The 22,487-nt window shown below is 46.9% G+C and overlaps 1 protein-coding gene across 1 annotated transcript in view; it reads left to right on the forward strand.

Annotated features, from left to right (window-relative positions):
• AP3M2 (adaptor related protein complex 3 subunit mu 2) overlaps window positions 1–22,487 on the forward strand; it is a gene marked incomplete at its 5' end in the record, with an annotated part of 280,782 nt that overhangs the window by 29,506 nt on the left and 228,789 nt on the right. The gene's annotated exons all lie outside the window — the stretch shown is intronic.

A 22,487-nucleotide genomic window follows, 5' to 3' on the forward strand; every position in this document is an offset into this window, starting at 1 on the left:
TGGTCGCTAACAGCACTTGCCCCAACAGTCTGTTAAGGCTACACGGGGTTTTTTTGTATTTAGTGTATAGAGAGCCATGTGCGTAGTGTGGGATGGAGCGGTGGTGCAGTGGTTAGCGCACTGTTGGGGGAGGGCAGGGGGAGCCAAGTTTCTCTCTGACACCATCGTCCCTCGCACCGCTCTGCACGCCGCTTGGCGCTCAACGCCGAGAGGGAAGAGCTCCATCGCGGGCGTGCTGGGAACACGCGTCACGTGACCCTACGGGGTGACGCGCGCCGTCCCCTCGTGGTCGCTTGCTCGTTGGGCAATAAACCAGGGGTGGGAATGGGATGGCATCACTAGGGGGGAACTACTCGTGGTGTGTGCTGAGCGTCGATGGGCTAAAACATTTTTTTTGTAATCAGGGGTCAAGTGACTCCCTCTTCCCCCCAACCCATACTAGTTTTATTTTACAGGGCATAGAGAAAGAGAAGCTATTTTAACTTAGTAGGGCTTTCGTAACCAATATTTTTCGTAATAAAGGTTTTCTTTGATTAATGTTTTAATAATCTGCTCTCAGACTTAGAATTTGACCTGCAGCCACAACTTTCGATTAATAGATTAACGTCTCCCTCTGCTGACAAAAATTGGAACTGTATTTTCAATTTGAAGTGGGTTATTTAATTAAGCGCCTGACATACATCTAGAGTGACGATCGACCTTTCACTACAATATGACTAATGTTGTCGCAACACGCATTAATAACACACAGACACTGCACCGTTGTTCGCTCCTTCACAGTCATCAATGTTAATGTGGCACCGAGTGTTAGGTAAGAGTCGAAAAGTTTAACAATAGTAAGATTTCGCGACCAATATTAGTCATATTAGGTTTTCTGTTTTGCTTGGGTGGGATCGCGTAAATATAAATGTGTCGTTACCCCACCACCACCCGACACAGCCAATGAGTAAGGTTTGTCAGGTAAACATAACGTGCCAATTAGTTCCTAGTCCAGCACCCCGGTTGTGTGTTGGAAAGTAAACCCACAATATTTACGACTTGAGTAGTGGGACATTTCGCTAGTGATTACAAACCAGCTTCATCAGGCGATTTTCGAGAATTGTGAAGAAGTCTTCCTGTTTCTGTGGTTCCTCCTCGCGCCTCTGAGTCGTCCCCTCTCTCTCTCTTCATCGAGAGTGAATCGTGCGTGCCAGTGGCACGTTACAAGTCGAGTTATTATTACTAAACTATTAAACAAAACTACTACGAAACAATTTTTAAATCCTTTATATTAAGTTCACTTGCTTGCTTGCTTGCGCGCTTACGTGCTTACGACCGTGCAAATCTTTCGGTCGTTTTTTAACCCACTTCCCGTGATCCAATCGAGCTGACATTTTGCACACAGACTCGTTGTGCGTGACAATTTATTTTCGTGAACATTTTTTTCCAAAAGTTTACACTTTTTAGGAAAAAATAAATAATATTTAATTATCAATTGCTTAATGGTGGCAGGCAATCATCTGACCCATAGGTGGCAGCCATCTCAAGCCAGAGGACGAGAGGACTCTAGCCGCCACGCATATAAAGGATTTATAGTGAAAAACTTTGTTTTTACGGGTTAATTTTTATTTGTCCAGGTGTCAGGCCCCACTGAGCTGTATATCTCTTTTTCTGATGCGACCTGGCAATCGCAAATTATAGCTCAACGAATTGGCTTATCATCACGTGGAAAGTGTTACGAGTCAAATACTTGAAATACGTGACGCTGATTCTGAGTGTGGAGGGAAAAACTAGGGGACTCGGAAAAAAATCCATGTTATCACCACAGAGACAGATACTGCAAACATCAAATATATAGCAAGGGCCAGGGTCGGGGTTGAACCCACGACCTCCTGCTTATCAGGCAAGAGAGTTAACATCTCACCATCGGGGCGCCACTCAATGTGAGATACCAATCCGGTGTGAACCCAACCTCGAATCTCAGACTATTTAACAAAGCGCTAGATGCTTTGAGATGCATTGATTATATCGTACCAATTGGGGTGAAAGCTAATCGCATTGTGCTATGGTCTATGTGTGAGATTTATATTAGCTTCATTGCTGGCATGGGTTTGACTTGTTTGCTTTATTTTTTATTTTTGAGACCCAGGTCACTATTGTCAACTGAGACTCATCCTGGTCTCTTGAGATCTCGCCGGGTTAAGTCAAGAGACTTGATTGTACATAGACTTGATTGCGTTCTGGGTTACCTGTGAATTGAAATCATATTGTATTCTGGGTCAAGGGTCAATGTATTCTGGGCAATTAAAAATAAATCTGAAAATATATTGACTGTGTTGGGGTGTGTGGGCTCAAGTGTGGATGAGTTTTTTCGTAACTAGGTGGCTGGTTGGTGGACGTGTGACAACTTGATATTAGTGATGGCTATGCACGCGGCCTGTAATCCCTCAATGTGGAGGTGAGGTTGGTTGATTTTCCAAATATTATGAAAGTCCCTTTGCGTGGGAGTCGAGGAGGTGCAGTACCCTGCGTTCTACATCAAAGTGCGGACTAAAATCACGTCTCCTTTTTGTATGGGTTCGAGTGTAGCCCCATCGCAGGTGTGGGTTTTCTCCCGGGTAATCCGGTTTCCTCCGAAGTGCATACACACTCATTCACATATATGGTGGCGCCTCACCTGATGTTCGCTTGCGGAATCGTGGAGAGGGCTGCAGCCACGGGTGGTGGTGCAGAGTGAAGTGTGCCACTCGCCAGTCTATGATCGCCCTTGAGTTTGATTACAACGAAACCTCGTCGTACGAGGCTGATCGCAATGGGGTAGTTTACACGTTTTCTTGTGAACGACAACCACCGACCACATCAACTAAGACCTCAACAACGTTCCTTGCCACAAACTCGAGTCCTGACCTTTTTTATGGGATTGTGCTGTCACCATCCTAGTATCTCACCCAGATCTGGTTGATGGCTGCTAAAGAGTGAAACGGCGTCCAGAATAAACACTTCGAGACCCACACCTCCTGGCTTTGACATTCCTTCTTAAAGACACTCACGGAACCATCAACCGCATCAGAACATAAACAGGTCGATGGGCACTTCTCCTTCTGTGAATGGAAAATTAAAAACAAGCCACAGGATTGCAATTGTGGTCATGCAACTCAAACTATAGAACCATAAAATTAAGCACAGTGTTCTGCACTCCTTAAACAGAGGGATAAAAAATCAACACGAACCCTGTCCTGTAGCCCTCTCATCGTGGATTGCAGAACTCGACTGACATTTAGCTTCTGAAGATTTTAAAACTGTTCACATTGTTACCAGGTAAGGCCCACTGACCTGGCCACAAATGATAGTTCAACGAAGTATACTCTTAGTTCTTTTGGTAAAGTCACGTAGGTAAAAAAATGAACTAAAATTAATAATAAAAAAACAATAAAATCACGACGTTTCGGAGGCAACACAAGCTTCCGTCTTCAGGTGAAACCGTCACAGCAAAATATCTGTATCAAGTGAAGAGAAGTCCCAAGAGGCACGACCTTATATACTGGTTAAGGGGGGAGGAGCCAGGAAGGGCCGCGGGAGAGGAGGAGTTATGAGATGGTCAGTACTGCTGCTGGAACTGAGCCTTTGTAATGTAGATGGCATAAGCAGATAAGCCAGCTAGGATTAAGCCGCCTTTTGTTATGCTGCTGGGTGGGCAAAATTAATTAAATACGAAAAGGAGAGTACTGTTAAACGCTGGGGATGTTAACACTCGGTAGAGTAAAATAGTGCCTGTCAGATAAGATGGTCCAAAAATGTGCAGTTAAATCTTTTTTGCATGGTTGATAACATCTATCCAATGATTACTAAGTTTGTACCCATCATGACGGTTGAAACTATGTCTGTGTTTGTATATCTGAATGGCTTCGTGTACAAATCTTTGATGGTAGCCAGAGGGTTTGCAGAGCACCTTAGTCTCGGAGAAAACAATATCATGAGAGCCCACCGCGTTGTAGCAATGATCGGCAACGGCGGAAGACTCAATTTTGCCGTGTTTCAAATCTGACTTGTGCTCGCGGACACGATCAGAGACATGACGTTTCGTTTCCCCAATGTAACAGACACCACAGCTGCAACTCAGCTTATAGACTCCAGGGTATTGCAAGTCAGGGATGACATCCTTCACAGATGGGATTAGATCACGGATTTTATGTACTGTACTGAATCGGACTTGGATCTTATGTTTGTTTAGAATTTTGTAGATCTTTTTGGTCACGCCTGCTATGTATGGTAATGTGACAGTTTTGATCGGAGTTTCAAGTGGCTGTTTCTGTGTGGTGGGAGACACAGCTTGGCGGATGGTGCGTTCAGAGTATCCGTTCATCCTGAGGGCCCGATGTACGTGTCTTAATGCACTGGCCAAGTGGTGTTGGTCAAAAATGCCATGAGCTCTGTGGTATAGCATTTTGATGAGAGAATTATTTTGAGATGGGTGGTGGTGGGAATCCGGTTTCAAGTAGGAATCTGTGTGGGTGGCTTTCCTGTAGACAGAATGTCCCAAGGATCCGTCAGGTCTCCTCTCAAACTGAATATCTAAGAATGGTAGTTTGCCATCTTTCTCCACTTCCATGGTGAATCTGATGGATGGATGTCTGGAATTGATGTGGTCCAAGAAGTGGTATGTCACGTGGATGTTTATAGCAGCCAAACACTTTAAAACATCATGAGGCCTCCATTGCCAGTACCAAAATATAATAATACTTTTTTCACTCTTTTTTCTGGCAACAAAACTGAAATCGTTTTACGAGGAATCATGTTTACCTTAACCACGATACCTGCGGTCAGAATGCAAATAAAAACACACTCTGATAATGTATGCATTGTCCTTGAAATTGACTGGTCCACACCAGAGACAGCTTTCCTTAGAGCCTAGTCTCATACGGTGTTAGACCAGATGACGCCAAAAGGCGCACAACTCAAAGACAACGCACTATCAGAGTAAATGCTTACACCGAGCCCTCATTACTCTGACAGTAATGCATAGCAGGCGACGTAGTTAACATCTAGCCACCTTAGCGCCATATGCGAGTGTAGCGCTGTAACAGGATAACATTAATCTGCCACAGAATGAATGATAAAATGTGTTCATGCTTTAGGCCTAAATATGGAGTAATCTGACATCGCTTTACCCACATTTGAAAACTGGAACGGGAATTGAAGTATTTTTATGATTTAGTGCTCGATTAAACGGGAATCAAGCTGGACTAAACATGATGTTTCCTGCCCCATGATTACTGGTCCGAAACTGACGATTTATGGATTGCACATGATTTCGGGATCTAAAGAGACGGTTTGTGGATCTTAAAAGCCCACATTCGGCCGCCCCTTGACGCTGATTGGCTTCCGTCCGCATTTAGAAAATGTGTTGTCATTCATTCTGTCGCAGATTCATTTTATCCTGTGACATCACCTTAAAACTGTAGCCCTTTTGTCCAGTTCGGTGACTGCGTATTTAATTGTTTTAAAGATGGTCTGCTAGTGGGACCAGGGTGTCGGCACGATGGACCTGGAGACTTCTGCAAACCCCGAACCAGACACCTGTATATTTGGAGTTTGCATTTCTCTCTCCCCATGGTCACGTGGATTTTTCTCCAGGTCCTCCAGTTTATCCTTCCAAATTAGCTTAGTAAGCCTTTTCTGGTAAAATAAATAAAAAATGCTTAGTTTCTGTCCAGTTCAGTTGCTGTAAGTTTAATTATTTTTAAGATGGTCTGCAAGTGGACGATGGTGTCGGCACGACGGATCTGGAGACTCCTTTAAGGTCAGTTCTGTTTAATTCTCATCTCCAAACCCGTTACACAAGAAGCACAACACGAGGCCTCTGAGTCCACGCCATCCACGATGTGAACGCCCGTCATCCACCAGCCACTCGGGGAGACCATCGTTTATCACAGATTTACAACTAAATTACACAATATTGTTAACAACATTAACCGGCACCGTATTAAAGTATTTGACATATTTACCCTCGAAACCATTAGATTTAAACTCTAAGAATAACCGTTAATTTATCACACCCCTAATTAGCACGGTTAGCTACATACAGTGCTAAATAAGTTCAACATACACACATATAAACGATCTGAATCAAATGCAGTAGCATGACTCATTATATAGCAACGCATTATGTGCTCTACTGTTCTTGAGTCATACATTTTGTGAAAAATTATACATGTCACTCTTAACAGAATAAAAAGATGCAACATTATTTCATGTTGGTGCATAAGTGTTCCCAGTATTTAAAGACATTCTTTCGAAATACATCTACTGACATTCTTTATTACCTACTATGATCACCCAGAAATGTATGTCCATCCTGCGCGTGACGTCAATCAATGAGAGCCCCACCCCCCTCATTAATATTCATGAGTTGGGGGATTTTCACACTAACGCAGAGGAAGGTCGAGCTGAATTAAATAATTTATTACGCAAAGTAGCTTCAAATGTGACGTTTCTTTACAGAAAGTGACGGTAAAAAATAAATCTACGCATCACAGTGCTACATCCGTGCATGACGTCAATGCACAAGAGCCCCCCACTTAATTAATATTCACGCCCTCGTGGATATTTACACTAACACACAAGAAGTTCGCGCGGGCATTAAACAGCTTTTATGCAAATGTATAAAAAAAATGACGTCTCTTTATAGAAAGTGAGGGAAATAAATATGTCTATGCAGCATCACAGTGCATTACTCTTTTTTCACGTATTTCTTCTGCTCTTTAAACAACAGGTAAGTCTCATTTATGCTTTTTATTCACTGCCATTAAATTTACACAGGATACAATTATACTCTGCTCAATTTTTTCGTGAAAATTACAACTTCCATTCTAGGACGGGCAAAAGGCTAATTAATAACTATGTACATGATGGAATTAGAAACATATAAAACACGATGGCATTAGTTACATTATATGAAACACGGTGGCATTAGTGGCATTATATGAAACATGATGGCATTAGTGGCATTATATGAAACATGATGGCATTAGTGACATTATATGAAACACGATGGCATTTGTGACATTATATGAAAACACGATGGAATTAGTGACATGATATGAAACATGGTGGCATTCGTGACATTGTATGAAACGCGATGGCATTAGTGACATATTACACTCTCAGTCCACACGTCATCGACACACGCTCACACGTGCCCACCGCCCATCAGCCACGTGGGGAGAGCACGTGACGCGCATGCGTGCAGGGTGGGTGGAGCATCTGTGTTCCACTGCTGCCGTGTACAACGCACCGAGTCCTGGCACCATCCATATTGGCTAAGGATATCGTTAATTACACTCTGACGCGGACCTTCCTCCCCCGCACCTCTGATTCGCGGGATCGGCTACCTATGGTGCCAAAAAAATTCAACATATATACAAAGAGACCCATAGACACCCAGACCCATAGAGACCCACAGATACTCACAGATTAGCGTGGTTGGCGATGTACGCAGCCAAACAAGTTCATACATACTGTACATACATTTTTGTGAGGGATGGGGGCAGGTGGCTATTCTTCGACATTGTCTTGTAAATGTTGTGGACTTACTCTCCAACACACTTAGTAGTGAACTAGTTACTAATTGGCATGTTTTGTTTACCTGACACACTTTATTAATTGGCTATGTTGGATGGTGGTGAGTTTAACGTTACATTTATATTTACACGATTTAACCCAAAAAAACGAAATTAAAGACAATATTGGTCGCGAAAGCCTACTATGTGTTAAACGTTTCTATGACTCTTACTCTGTGCCACATTAAGATTGATGACGATAAATGAGTGAACAACAGTGCAAGTGTCTCTGTGTGTAATAATGGGTGTTGAGACAATTTTGGCCGTTTTTTAGTGGATACAGGATCGTTACTGTAGATATACAGCATATCAGGCACTGAATTGAATGCTGCCTTCAAAATTAAAGAGAGTTGCCATTTCTGTCAGCAGGGGGAGCCATGGTCCCTATGGATTGAAGGTTGTGACGAAAGGTCTACATCTAAGCCTGAGAGAAGATGATTAAAACATTTCAAACAATTACACCTAAATGGCTTAATGTGTGTGTGTTCGCACGTTTGTTTTTGTCGAGGTGTGTATACATGTGTGTTTACATGTTGAGGTGTGTGTGTACACGTGTGTTTGTATGTAGAGGTGTGTGTACACGTAGGCGGTACCGGTCCAGCTCCCGACAGAGGAGTGGCAGCCTCTCCTCCGAAGTGAGCATTCGAACATTCTACGTGGCCATCCGTAGTGGCTTTTTGTTGTTTCTGGAAGAGCTGCGAGGGTAAAGATTCAATCTCCTGGCTCTGCCAAATGGGGTTTGCCAGGAGACATCATAGACGCCTGTCCCCTCGGGGCCTCCAGCACAAGTTTGTTAATTAAAATTTTCGGTCGTGGTTTAGTGGTTATTCAGGAGGTCCAGTGGACCGGCTCTGGCTCCTGCCACCATGAGGGGTGGACAGTCCTTTACTCGGGGCAGGAGACTGCCAAACAACAGGGTGCGGTTCTTCTTATGAACAAAATAATGAAGGGGACTGGAGTGTGGCAGTGAGGTGTGGGAAGCTGTAAGCCCCAGTCTACTATGGGCCCATCAATCAGAGGCGAGGAGTGGTGGTTGTGGTTACTTATGCCCCCATCGAAGACGAATATCCGTGGAGGGATGCAGGCAAGGTCGATGAGTTGCCTTCTATGACCTCCTGTCACAGGTGCTGGCTAAAGTGGCCCCTCGGGACAGAGTCATTTTGTTGGGTGATTCCAATGCCCGAGTTGGTCATGATGCTAGCACCTGGTCTGGAGTGGTTGGAAGGCATGAACCATATCAGCTCAATAACAACGGTAGGAGGCTGCTAGATGTTTGTGCAGCCCATGGGCTTGTAATTACCACAACGATGTTCCGGCATCGGCGCATCCACACAATATCATGGATGCATGCCGGATCCAAGCAAGAACATTTGCAGGACTACATAGTGATGAACCAGTGGATGCGAGCCCATGTCCTTGACACCAGGACCTACCGTGGAGCTGATATGCCCTCTGACCTTCGACTTGTCATTTGTAAGATGCGCCTGCCATTCTTCCACTCCGGTGGTGGGTGTACACCCAGGACCCCATTCCAACCTAAGATGGCCTGGTCTCAGCTAGCTGATAAAAGTTGCAAGCGAGAATTTCACCATCGCTAGCGGCTGGGGTTGCCATCGTCCCCCACTCCTCCTGAAGTCGGGGGTATATGGGCGAAGTTTAGGACTGTGACTCATGCAGCTGCAATGGCTGCTTTGGGTACATAGTCCAGACCTCCCCAGAGACCCTGGCTGACAGAGGAGGTGTTCAGGATGGTTGAGAAAAAGCGACAGGCCCACTCTAATGGTCTACAGCATCCCAAGTCAGAGAATGAGGAGGCTTACCGCAGCCATCGCTCGGAGGTTCGGAGAGCCATGAGGTTCTGCAAGGATGGGTGGTGGCCGCGGGTTGCTGAGGAGATGGAGTCTGTTTCAATGGCCCACGATCACAAATCCCTATTTAACTCCATCAAAAAAGTAACCTGCAGCACCACACCTATTAACATCATTAGGGGAAAGAACAGTGATCCAATTTACGACCCCCAGAAACAGGTTTGCAGATTTTCTGAGCATTTCTGTGAGGTCCTGGGGGAGGGGAAATCCCTCAGCCTGGAAAACATCATGGGACAAAGTGGGGATGACCCTGCTGAGGCTGCGGTGCCTCAAATTTTGGAGGAGGAAGTCACCCCCTGCGAGTGGCTGGCTGAGGTGCCATCTGTTGAGGAAGTACTGAAGGCGATCCAGAGTCTGAGACCAGGAAAGGCACCGGGCAGAGATGATCTTCCAAGCGAAATGCTGAGGGAGGGTAGCGTTTGTGCGCAGACTGCCCTACATGACATCATAACAACAGTCTGGGCCACTGGATGGGTTCCGCAAGATTGGAAGGATGCCCTGGTGGTCCCCCTCTTTAAAAAGGGGGACCGCACAGACTGTCACAAAAACAGAGGCATATCACTCCTCAATGTGCCGGGAAAGGTTCTGGCAAGGATTATTCAACATTGCCTTGCTAGGCACCCTGAGGAGAGGCTTGCCGAGCCCCAATGCGGTTTCAGGAAAGGGCGGTCCTGCACAGATGCCATATTTTCTGTTCGTCTGCTACAGCAGAGGTGTAGGGAATTCCAACAAGACCTACAAGGCCTATGATACCATTAGTAGGCCTGGGCTCTGGATTGTTCTTTGTGCTTTCAAAGTCCCTGACCCTCTGCTTACGCTCATTAAGGACCTTCATGATGGTGAACGGGCCCAGGTAAAACTACGTGGCCGGGAGTCGGAGCCATTCCCTGTACACCTTTGGGTGCAACAGGGATGTCCTCTGGCTCCCACATTATTTCACATCTATTTTGACCACGAAGTTCGTGAAGACTTCAATAGCTGTACCAGAGGAATTTCCATTTGGTACAGATATAATGGGAGACTGATCGATGCCCAGGTGCGGTCAAGGGATGGCTCCCTATTGTTCAACCACGTTATGTATGCCGATGATCTGGTAATTGCTGCTCACTCAGAGGAGGAGTTGGTGGCACTGCTGCTGAACCTGGAGCTTGCCACCAAGAGATGGGGCCTTACCATCAGCCCTACCAAAACTAAGCACCTGCCTCGGTACTTTGTACCATCGGACACTCCACCCCTACATCTCCCAATTGGTGATAGGACAGTTGGAGAGAGTGGAGAGTTTCCCATACCTTGGCAGTGTGCTCATGAGCAGCTCCGGTTTAGCAGCGGAGGTCTCACTCTGAATCAGTCAAGTGGCATTATCTTTTCATTGGTTGTGTAACGCTATGTGGAAGCTACCTGGTCTATCACTCCACACGAAGCTTCAGGTCTTCTTGGCCACGGTCATTCCCTCCCTTCTCTACGCTTGCGAAACATGGACCCCCGTGATGAAACATCTTCGCCAGTTAGAAACATTTAGGCTGGCCTGCCTACGATCCATCCTGGGTTTAACCAGGCTGGATTGTGTGAGGAGCTCACAAATCCTTGAAGAATCTGGGTAAAGTCCCATCAGTGAGCTCCTCCGGCAGCCAAGGCTGCATTGGCTGGGTCATGTAGCCCGCATGCCCAGCCACCACATACCTAACAGCTTTTGTTTGGCCGGATCAAGGGGGCTAAACGGGCGCGGCATGGGCTAGAGAAGATATGGAGTGATGTGGTACAGGAGGACGTCGAGCTGAGTGGACTTGCCGATGATTGGTACCAGCGGTGTCAAGATCGGCCTCTGTGGAGGAGGCTTGTGAAGGACCCTACTGGGCAGTTGGAGGCAGTCGCCCTCCAATGACAATAGAGGGTGGAGGAGCGACGCTCACAACAACGAACGGAGCGCCGGGTGGCTAAAGCACAGCAAGTTGGCACAGTAGGGGGCACAGAATCAGCCAGTCGTCTCAGTCAGTCAACTGGTGGCACCTGGGTCTGCCCCGTGACCTCCTGCCAGCGGGCGTTCGACACTTCATGGCCTCAAGGTGCACATAGCCTGGCACAAGCGTCGTGGTGATGTCACCGTGTTGGATATATGACCCTTTTTCCAAAATTCATATTAAGAATAATTGTGCCCATATTTTTTTTAATCACTCGTGGGGTCACTTGGAGCACAAACAAACGGAACCCCCCCCCCCTCGCGAGCAGCTGCCTTGTCACGCTCGCAACAACAAGCCGGAGATGAACCATAAAAGATAATGAAAGGACACTTCCCACCCCTACAAAGGAGAGACGAAGGTGATACCCTTCCCTCCCACCAACGGAAAGGGTCAGTCAAATAGTCATAAAGAAAAAACACACACACGCCCCCCCCCTAGACGAAGGATAAAACACAGGCTTCGTTTTGGTTAACTTTTTCATGTGTCTTCTAACAACGGTAGAAATTGCAAAACTTAGGGACCAAAGATTAAGCTAACATTATCGATCCTCACACTCACTCCAATTAAAAACCAGGCTACAATCTACATCAGTGGATCATTACTCCTCATTTATTAATTCAATACTAATGTTATTTTACCTTTAATAATTTTCTACACGACCTGACAGAAGCATCAAAGAAGAATTCTGGCAGTCAGGGTTATTCCTAAGCCAAGACGAATTCTCTAACCTCGGGATATCAGATAATAAGAATAATAACTCGAGAACAAACAGCACATACCCAGGATACAGGCGGTGGAACAAAGGTTAGTAAAACCCTACGAAATACGCGGTAATGATAACAATGCTAAATCACAAATCTTGAATAAACACAAACCAAATAATAATTACGAGTAGTAGACAAAGGGTCATCTAGAAGAATTAAAGGCGAAATAAGTCAGTCATACCTAGCTAAGATGTAATGTACTCCATAGGAAAAGAGCCTCCCAACCGCCTTTATCTTCCCGCAACACAGATAGCAAGATTTGCACACACAAGCAAAGAACATCTCCCCATAAAAAAAATCAAACCTCGATGGAAATACTGTGAACACGGCTACAACATACCTTGAGTCACTCACAAAATCAAAACTACAAGTAATATTAAACTATAAGAGGTAAAGTGAGTTTCCTTTTAACTTCCAAACAGAAAACTTGAAAGCTTGTGTGAGACAAACAACAAACTAGAACTCGATTCTATAAAGATCCCTTCAAGTTCCTTAAAAGTCTCTTCACGAAGGAAAAAAGTGGAGTTCTAAAAACAACAAAGAAAGACCTAGAAGAGCACCTGAGAACAAAAACTTTGACTCAAAGCGACATGAACATCTGGCCATCCCATCAGATATCCCACCCATTGAACCCCCGGAACATCACATTGAGACCAGCCCTCCGACATGGAAAGAGGTGGAAAACACAGTTCGAAGGGCAAGAACAGCATCAGCCCCGGGGCCAAATGGAGTCCCGTACAAAGTGTATAAGAACACACCAGACGTACTGAGGTTCCTCTGGAGGCTCATGAGAACAGCTTGGCAAAAGAAGATAATACCCAAAGTGTGGCATAGGGCAGGCGGGGTCCTGATCCCTAAGGAGAAGGATGCAGTGAACATCAGCCAATTCCGCCCAATCTCCTTACTGAATGTCGAGGGTAAAATCTTCTTTAGGGTCATTGCCCAGAGGATGGCCGAGTACCTGCAAAGGAATGCGTACGTCGATACATCTGTACAGAAGGCAGGAATATCAGGGTTCTCTGGCTGCTTGGAATATTCCAGCATGATCTGGCACCAGATCCAAATGGCCAAGGTGGAGAAAAGGGACCTCTATGTAGTCTTCCTCGACCTCGCCAATGCATTTGGCTCTGTGCCCCATGAACTCCTGTGGTCTGCCTTCAGATTTTTCCACATACCGGACACCATCACAACCCTGGTGAAGTCGTACTTTCAGGATCTGCAGTTCTGCTTCATCACCTCAGAGTTCACCACCTCATGGCAATGCCTGAATGTAGGTATAATGGCGGGATGTACCATTTCTCCATTGGCATTCATAATGGCAATGGAGGTTATCATCAGATCCTCAAAATGGGTTGCTGGTGGACAGCGAGTCGACTCTGGTTTTCGCCTCCCTCCACTCAAAGCCTACATGGACGACATTACAACATTGACCGCCACTGTCCCATGCACCAGGAGACTGCTCAGAAAACTCGAGGAGAACATCAGCTGGGCCCGTATGAAGATTTAACCATCCAAGTCACGCAGCATCTCGATTGTGAAGGGAGTACTCTGTGACCTGAAATTCTTCATCGGAGATGACCAAATCCCAACAGTGTCTGAGCAGCCGGTAAAAAGCCTTGGAAGGTGGTATGATGCAAGCCTGAAGGACAAAGACCAGGTGCAACAGCTGCGCAAAGACATCAGTAGTAGCCTACAGTCCATCGACAACACCCAGCTACCTGGAAAGTTAATGGCCTGGTGTCTGCAGTTTGGTCTCCTACCCCGGGTGTTGTGGCCCCTAGCAGTGTATGAGGTTCCAATCTCAACAGTGGAGAAGATGGAAAGAGGAGTCACGAGCTACTTAAAGAAGTGGCTCGGAGTTCCACGATGCCTTACCACCATAGGCCTCTATGGAGATGGTGTCCTCAAGCTGCCCCTCACCAGTCTAACCGAGGAATTCAAGTGTGCAAAAACCAGGCTCCAGATGACACTGAATGAATCTCGAGACCCAGTGGTGAGCAACAACGCGCCGACCTTGGCAACTGGGCGCAAATGGAGGCCAGGAAAAGCAGTCCAGGAGGCAACAGCAGCCCTCAGACATGCTGACATTGTGGGTCATGTTCAGCGAGGGAGAGGAGGCCTTGGGCTAACTAGCCGTGCTGCTTGGAGTAAGGCCACTGCACCAGAGCGGCGGAAGATGGTAGTGCAGGAAGTACGCCATCAGGAGGAGGCTGCAAGGTGGGCCAAGGCAGTCTCTCTTGCCAAACAGGGACAGTGGACTCGATGGGACAGTGTGGAGAAGAGGAAGATCAGCTGGAAGGTTCTGTGCGCCATGGAAGCGAGGCGGTTGAGCTTTTCCATCAGAGCAACATATGACGTCCTTCCAACACCAGTTAATCTTCACCAATGGTATGGTGAAGATCCGGCCTGTGCCCTCTGTTCCATGCCAGCCAACCTCAGGCACATTCTCACAGGGTGTAAAACAAGCCTCACCCAAGGACGTTACACTTGGCGTCACAACCAAGTCCTTAAAAACCTTGCGTCCGCCCTGGAGGACAAGCGAGCTGCCACCAACTCCCTACCACCCCCAGCAGCATCACACCCCTTACGGACGTCCTTTGTCCACGAAGGGGTAAACCACCGAAGAGCGGCTCTACACCAATAGAGCGAGACCAGCTGCGCTTGGCCCGCGACTGGAAAATGCTAGCTGACATTGGCCGGCAACTTGTGTTTCCTCCGGAGATCGCAACCACCACCCTAAGACCTGACATGTTGCTCTGGTCCCGTTCGCTCAAGAAGGTCTTCATCATTGAGCTCACAGTACCCTGGGAGGACTCAGTAGATGAGGCTTATGAGCGAAAACATCTGCGCTATGCCGATCTAGCTGCCGAAGCATGGCATCATGGCTGGAACACAGAAGTCCGACCAGTGGAGGTGGGCTGCAGAGGTTTTGTGGCAACATCTACAACCAGACTGCTTAGAGACCTGGGAATTAAGGGCCAGAGCCAGCGTTCGGCAATCAGAGCTGTATCAGAGGCGGCAAAAGGCAGCAGTCAGTGGCTCTGGATGAAGAGGAAATACCCCAGCTGGGCCCCGAAGTGAGAGGGCCAGGAGGTATGCAGTCAACAATGCTTGACTCAAGGAGGAGGACACCCCTGCCATGCATAGTCCCATAGGATGTTGGCTATCAACAACAAGGCAACTCCTATGACTAATTGGGAATGGGACGCAAGCGTAGGATTGATCACCCTGTCGCTGGCCGCCTTTGGGGAGGGTGTATAGTATGAAAGGCCGAAACACCCTAGGAACCAAAGGTTTACTACTGACGATGCGCTCCCCAAATTTCACCAGGCTCACTGTTCATGATCTCTTGGAAGTGCTTGCACAAAGGATAGTAACATCTCATCCTGTGTTCTTTGGAATCACACCCACCGCGGGGAAGACTGAGAAACCCCCTCCTTCCAAGTTAATAATTGAGGGTGAAGGGGACTGAGGGAATACACGTGGGGGCCATCAGGAGCAAATTTCTTTGTTGGCGAGATAACTCGACGAAGCCAATTATCACCCCGAATATAATGGAACAACACACGCACACACGGACACACATACCACTCCCTCTCCCCACAGCAAGCGACATCAAAGCAAATTTGGGCCCTTTGTGAACAGAGAGAGAGGGGAGGGATTATACAATTCTAAGTATGAACACAATTCACAAATCGTGTCTTGTCCCAGTCTCACGAGGGCGAGTCTGGCGGTGCCGTCGTGAGGGAGCAGGCACCGACCCTAACCATGGGTGTCAAGTCTCGCCGAGAGAAGTGATGATGTGTGGTTAAGTGCGAGTTCAGCGCCAACAGAAGAAGTATCGCTCCACCGAGCCGCTGCAGTGCGAGTGAAGCTGGCGAGAATTCCAGCTATCACTCTCATGAAATAGCGGAAAGCGCCCAACGTCGATCAAGCAACAAACGAGAGCATCGTTCATCGCCAGAGAGCACGGAGCAGTGGAAAGAGCCTGAGCCAGTGCAGCCCTGAAGTGAGGGCGGGAGAAGCACCAGCGGGTGTCCGTGTGAAGCTGGCAGCTGCACGATCAAGGAGAGAGCACGCTTCATGGGAAAGAGCCTGACCAGCCGCCCGTGAGCAAGAGTGTCAGCGCCAGCGAGAGCGCCGCGGGTTAAACCCACACACACACCGACCAGCACCAGCTGGCAACCAAGACAAGAGTGAGGAACCTGCGCAGCTGACGAGCTGCACGCACTATCTGACGAAGGAATCATCGCGCACCACGACGTTGAGCTTCGTGCCGACTCGTCATCCAGCAGCGGACAAACAGCTGTAAATGACGCCCCGAGCGAGACAGGGAGCAACGAAGCCGTTTGTATAACACGCTCACCCTCACACGCTCACCGCTCCGCAGGGAACAAACTAAATTTTGGTACAAGGAATGCCCAGTCTCGGCATCTGCTTTACGCGAAGAATTGATCAAAGAAGACACACGCACACAACACGCATATCGGGACGAATAAGATTGTTCCAAAAGTTATCTTTGTGTTTCGAGAAGGGTTGCCATTCCAAGGTGGTGCTTAAATATCAACTGATTGTGAAAAGCATTGCTGCCCGTCGAGTTACATGAATACGATTGTTAGAAGTATTTTAGTCATTCGTTTTCGTTAATTGCATAATCTTGCCAATGAATTAATTGACATATACTTGTCTTCGGGATATAATAACTTGCTTATTGCCTTTCGTATGAATATCGTTGCAGGCATGTTTAAGGACTTTTTCCTATCACCGTATATGCTCGCGTTACTCCGAGGAATTAATCGATTGTTCTGATAACCCAGTTTGACAACGTAATCACTGAGGGTTAAATGTACGGATCAATGAGGAAAACATCTCCAGGAGTACTGTGTTAACAATTCCAAGCATAAGAATTCGAATATTAGAGTGTATGTTATTGGTTAGAAATTTAAATTGCTTAATACAAAAGAGTCTCAGTGGTGCCTTCCTAAGTTCATGCATAACAATCTTATGTATAAGAACTGTATCCTGCGTAGAGATTTTAATTTGGAGACCTGCATAAACACGCTAAGACATAATCAGTAAATGTTTAAGCAAGAATAATTGCATTATCCCGATTGATGATACGACCCTGGGCAACGAAGCCAAGCCCAATTATCATAACTACCCACATTAGCATAATCACACAAACAATTACGAGTGTCTTCCCAATTAGCATACTTTATGTACATACTTACATAAATTGCATAATTTTGTTATTTACGTATTTCCAAAATCTTCATTTATTTTTCATTATTCATATACATTTTTCTAAACCCGACATATACAACAACCGCCACTTAGCGGCGAATGGTGGTTGTTGTTGTGTACACGTATTTTTTTCTGTGTTGAGGTGTGTGTGTACATGTGTGTTTGTGTGTGTTTAGGTGTGTGTGTGTGTATACTGTAAATCCACTAATGTCAATCATTCAATGCAATGAATAATCTCAGTATGTTGATTAACTGTGACTAACCCAACCTGTTACATGTGTAGTGTCAGCAGAGTGGGAGACAAGGTTCTTGAGGAGGCACGTTTTTTATTCAACACCTTCGGGTTCACAAGTTTGCCCTCGTTTATCCCAAGTCGTCTCGCCTAGCCTTGACACAAACCTGACTGTGTTACACAGACGGCGCCGACCGAGACAGCCAACAACTATCCGGCCATGCAACGAAGGCGGCGAAGATGACAGCAATGACGAGATGAGTCCACTTCCCAGAACCGGCAGCCACGAGCTCCCGGTCTCCACTGCTTTTATGCTGCACGTCCTGGCTCCGTCCTGGCCATACTTCCCTTCTCGAACCCACTAGCGCGTTCCAGGGGCTTCCAGACAGGGTCTCTATGACCCTTGCCCCAGTTCCTCCGCCCTGCCAACACACCCGCGTAAAGGCTCACCGGCGTGTGTACTGCTCATCTACTGCAGTTGCCGTTGCTGGACAACAGATGGTGCTATTACACTACATCACACCTCCACCCCCCTTGTTAAAAAAAACAGCCATCCCGGCTGATATCCAGCAACGGTGAGCGGGCGGGCATACAGAATAACACCCAACCTCGATGAACACCATCAACACAACTCAGAGTAAAAAAAAAATATTTTCACCATGAACCAACCCAAAAGAAACCGTTGGTCGCAACCCTTCCTGTGACCGTATAGCCCAACCATGGTGGCTCCCGCGAACCGTTACCATGCAACACAACCGTAGTGCCTCCTGCAGATCGTCACCACACAATACAACTGCGGCGCCTCCCACGAACCGACAACACATAGCACAATTGCGGCATGGGCAAGGAACCCTGTTAGGGACCACACAACCGCGACACCCCCCCCCCCGCGAACCGACAACATGCAACACAGCAATTTGCACAATTCTGCCCCCCGAGTCACACCTTGCAAGGGAGAGTCCGCCTTTACTGGACGTAGTTTGCATGAGCCAGTCCGTGGCACTGGTCACCCCCGTCTTGGCAGGGTCTTGTATCTTCGAATTCTTAGGAACAGGAACAACAGTGGGCTAAAAGGCGTGGCCCCTCCCTGGATTCCCCCGTAGCCCACCCCCGTCGCATCCAATCCCTGACATTTCGCAAATGGCGGTCTTGTAAAATATTACAGACTCGGATCCGGCGGAGTTTGGGAAGACGTTGCCAGCAGGTCAGAGGAAGTTGGTGGTACTGCCGGTGCCTTCCGAACACCTGGGCACTCTATCGTAATGTAGCCTGACTGACCACACAAGAAATATTCGGCTGTAGGACCCCAGGGTGAAGGGGGATGCTCCATTTGCCAATTTATCCGCAGGGACTTTCTTCCACGCGTCCCCCAGCCACACACCACAGCCATGATATCCTCCAGCCACCATGACCCAGCCTCGACTTTTGGCCAATGCTGGTGGCCCTCGTAGACCTGAATTTCTTGGGCTACCATCATAGACGAGATCCTCGTGTCGTCAGTGAAGTGCAGAGTGATCTCCAACTCCTGCGTCAGTGCCCTCAGTCTTTCCGCCGCCAGGGAGTCGAGTGCCCCCTCACTCATCTGAGGGTATGCCTTCCGTCCCAGCGCCAGCAGTGCCTACCGGAAAGCATAGAGCGTCTCGGCCTCCCCTCGCTTCCTCTGGAGAAACCTCATGTGGGCGTCTTGAGGCAGGCCAAAAATGGCCCCTTGCAATGCCGCCGACACCGGCGCCCCTCCCACGCGGACCCGTGCTCTCCTTAAAATGGTGCCCACCGGCCATGCCAGGCCGTCCATGGGAAAAATGTCACCAACCGTGTGCACGGTCTCCGGCCCGGACTCCTACACTCCCGCTCCACACCGCTGGCTGTGGCGTACCTCCCGAGCCATCCCACGCTCCCCTCGATGCGGCGGTCCTCGGCCATGCCACATGGTCAGCGCATGACCGCAGAGAATTGCGCCGCTCTCCTGCCAATGTGCAGCCACTTTCTCGTTGATGCATAGCAACCCTTCCGCTGATGCGTAGCCGCTCTCCCGACGTTCTGCAGCCGCTTTCCCGCTGATGCATTGCTGCTCTCCTGCAGTTCTGCAGCCGCTCTCCCACTGCTGCCCACGGACTTCCTAAATGGGTCCCGGGTCCCAGGGCTGCCGGAAGGACAAATGTTCCACTGCTCCTATCTTCCAAAGACACCACAGGTGGGCTCTTTCGTACCCCACTTCTGACACCAGTTGTAGTGTGAGTGAAGCGGGAGACAAGGTTCTTGTGGAGGCACCTTCTTTATTCAACACTTTCGGTTTCACAGGTTTGCCCTCGTTTCTCCAAAATTTTCTAGCCTCGCCTTGACACAAATCTGACTGTGTTACACCGACGGTGCCGTCTAAAACAACTTTCCGGCCGCACAATATCTAGCGAAGATGTCAGCGATGAAAGCGGTGAAGACGAAAGAGACGATGAGAAGAGTCCACGTCCAGGAACCGGCAGCCTTGAACTCCCGCTCTCTACTAATGATGTGCTTCACTCGGATATTGACAAGATCTGTGATATTCCCAACCTGACTACGGCTTTGGAGACCTTCAGGTATAAATTTTCTCTAAATTATTAACAAACATGCTCAGTTGGTTAGATTTAAAACTAAAGGAATCCGCCCACTATGGTTTGATCCTTTGATTACTAAGCTCATGAAAACTAGGGACAAGGCTAGGGCATGTGCTCAGAAAAGTAATTTGGTCAATGACTGGCTAGAATACAGGATTTTAAGGAATAGATGCGTCAAAAAAATATGCATGCAAAAAATGCTCACTTTTCCTCCACTCTCCTGGAATCACATGGAAATGCCAGGATCTTCTGGAAAACGATCAAATGTATCGAAAAGATATCCAAAACAGATAATCTGCCCATTGAGCTTAACCGAAATGGGGAATATTTTTCAGAGCCCCAAAAAATAGTTGACAAGTTTAACCTTCATTTATTTGAAGCTGGTGACCTTTTTGATAATGTATTGGGAGTCACCCCTGTGCATGCAAATTCCTACACTCCTGTCCAAACATTAAACGAACTCAGTTTCCAGCCAATCCACGAAAGCAATGTTCTGAAACAACTGTCCTACCTCAAAGGGTCCTCCTCTACCAGAGCAGATAGTATTCCCATCTTTGCTCTACTAACTGTTGGTCACCTAATATACAAACCTCTAGCCCATATTTTCAACCTGTCCATCAAAGAAGCATCAGTACCTCTAGAATGGAAACATTCCTATGTTGGTCCACTTCCCAAAGAAGGCCCTAAAGATGATCCAAATAACTTCCGACCTATTTCAATTTTGTCCCCGTTGATGACATTTTTTGTAAAATTATTGAACTACCAAATTAGCAGTTTCCTGTCCGACAACAATCTATTACATCGAATACAATCTGGGTTCCAAAGAAAATACAGCACCACATCTGCTGCACTCTTTGAATCACATTTACAGTAGCCTTGATAATAAGCAGTACTTTGACAGTCTTTTTCATGACTTGTCCAAAGCCTTTGATACAGTCGACCACCACACCTTGCTTAGTAAACTAAGTTGCCTCCGTTTCTCCAAACACGCAGTAGAATGGTTAAAAATTACCTCTCTTCTCGCACCCAAACTGTATTCACAGATGGTTGGAGGTAAAACAGTGTTAAGATAACAAAAGGGGTTCCACAGGGTTCCATCCTCGGCCCCCTCTTGTTCTCTCTTTATGGAAATGGCTTGGGCACTGACCTGGATCATTCCAGAGTAAATCTTTTTGCAGATGACATGACACTGATTACTACTGGCCGCTTTCCGGATGACGTGATTGCTAAGCTCCAGGGTGATATCAACAAACTACAACATCAGCTAGTTGCTCTTAAACTAGTCCTGAATACCTCCAAAACCAAGGTGCTATGCTTCTCACCAGGACTAAAGCAGGAAGTTATTTTTCGCCAATTACATTCCTTAAATAATTATCAAATAGAGCACGTCAAGATCTATAAGTATCTTGGGGTCATCCTTGATTCAAAACTGAATTTTGAAGATCTCATTGATGAAATTGGTAAGAAGAAAAAATATGAAATGGTTTTCTGTATCGACACAAGCACTGCTTCTCCCCTATGTTCCGTTTGGAATTGATAAAAGCTACCATACTGCCTCTACTTGATTACTGTGACATCGTAAATAAATCAGCCCCCAGTACTGTACTGAAGAAGCTTGACTCAATTTATCACTCGGCCTTAAGATTTGCATTGAACTGCCCATATAGGACCCACCACTGTGATCTCGACATTTGGTCAAATTTAACATCTCTTAATTTTCGACGGCTTGTGAATCAGATTTTATTTATTCACGATGTACTTACAAAAAAATCTGCAGACTACCTGCTGGATCTCCTCTCTGTTTCGAAGAACAAATGTGACCTAAGGTCTTCGCTCATTTACCAGCTTCACATTCCTTATTGCCATACAAATACTGGAGGAAGGGCCTTTGATATTGATTCCCCCAGGGTCTGGAATGCTATCACCAATAAACTGCAACTGGGATCACTACCTGTGAGATCTTCACTCAAAACTGCTTTAGAGGAGTTGTACACCCCTAGCTGCCACTACTATTCAGTGGCCTGAAATCAAATGTTTCGCTCCGGATGACCGCTGCAAGGTATGATCTTGTGTTTTGATTATAGTGTGCTGATCTTAAATGTGCATTGGAATTTTTTTATACTCATACTGATACTCCTGCTGTTATGGAGTGACTCATGCAGCCAGCTATCGCTGCAAAGTTTGGTAGTACATATTATGTATATTGTTTATTGTAAAATTTCAATCACA

The sequence above is a fragment of the Lethenteron reissneri genome, chromosome 65, assembly GCF_015708825.2.
Source record: "Lethenteron reissneri isolate LAM-NWPU_2019-01 chromosome 65, ASM1570882v1, whole genome shotgun sequence".
Taxonomy (NCBI): Eukaryota; Metazoa; Chordata; class Hyperoartia; order Petromyzontiformes; family Petromyzontidae; genus Lethenteron; species Lethenteron reissneri.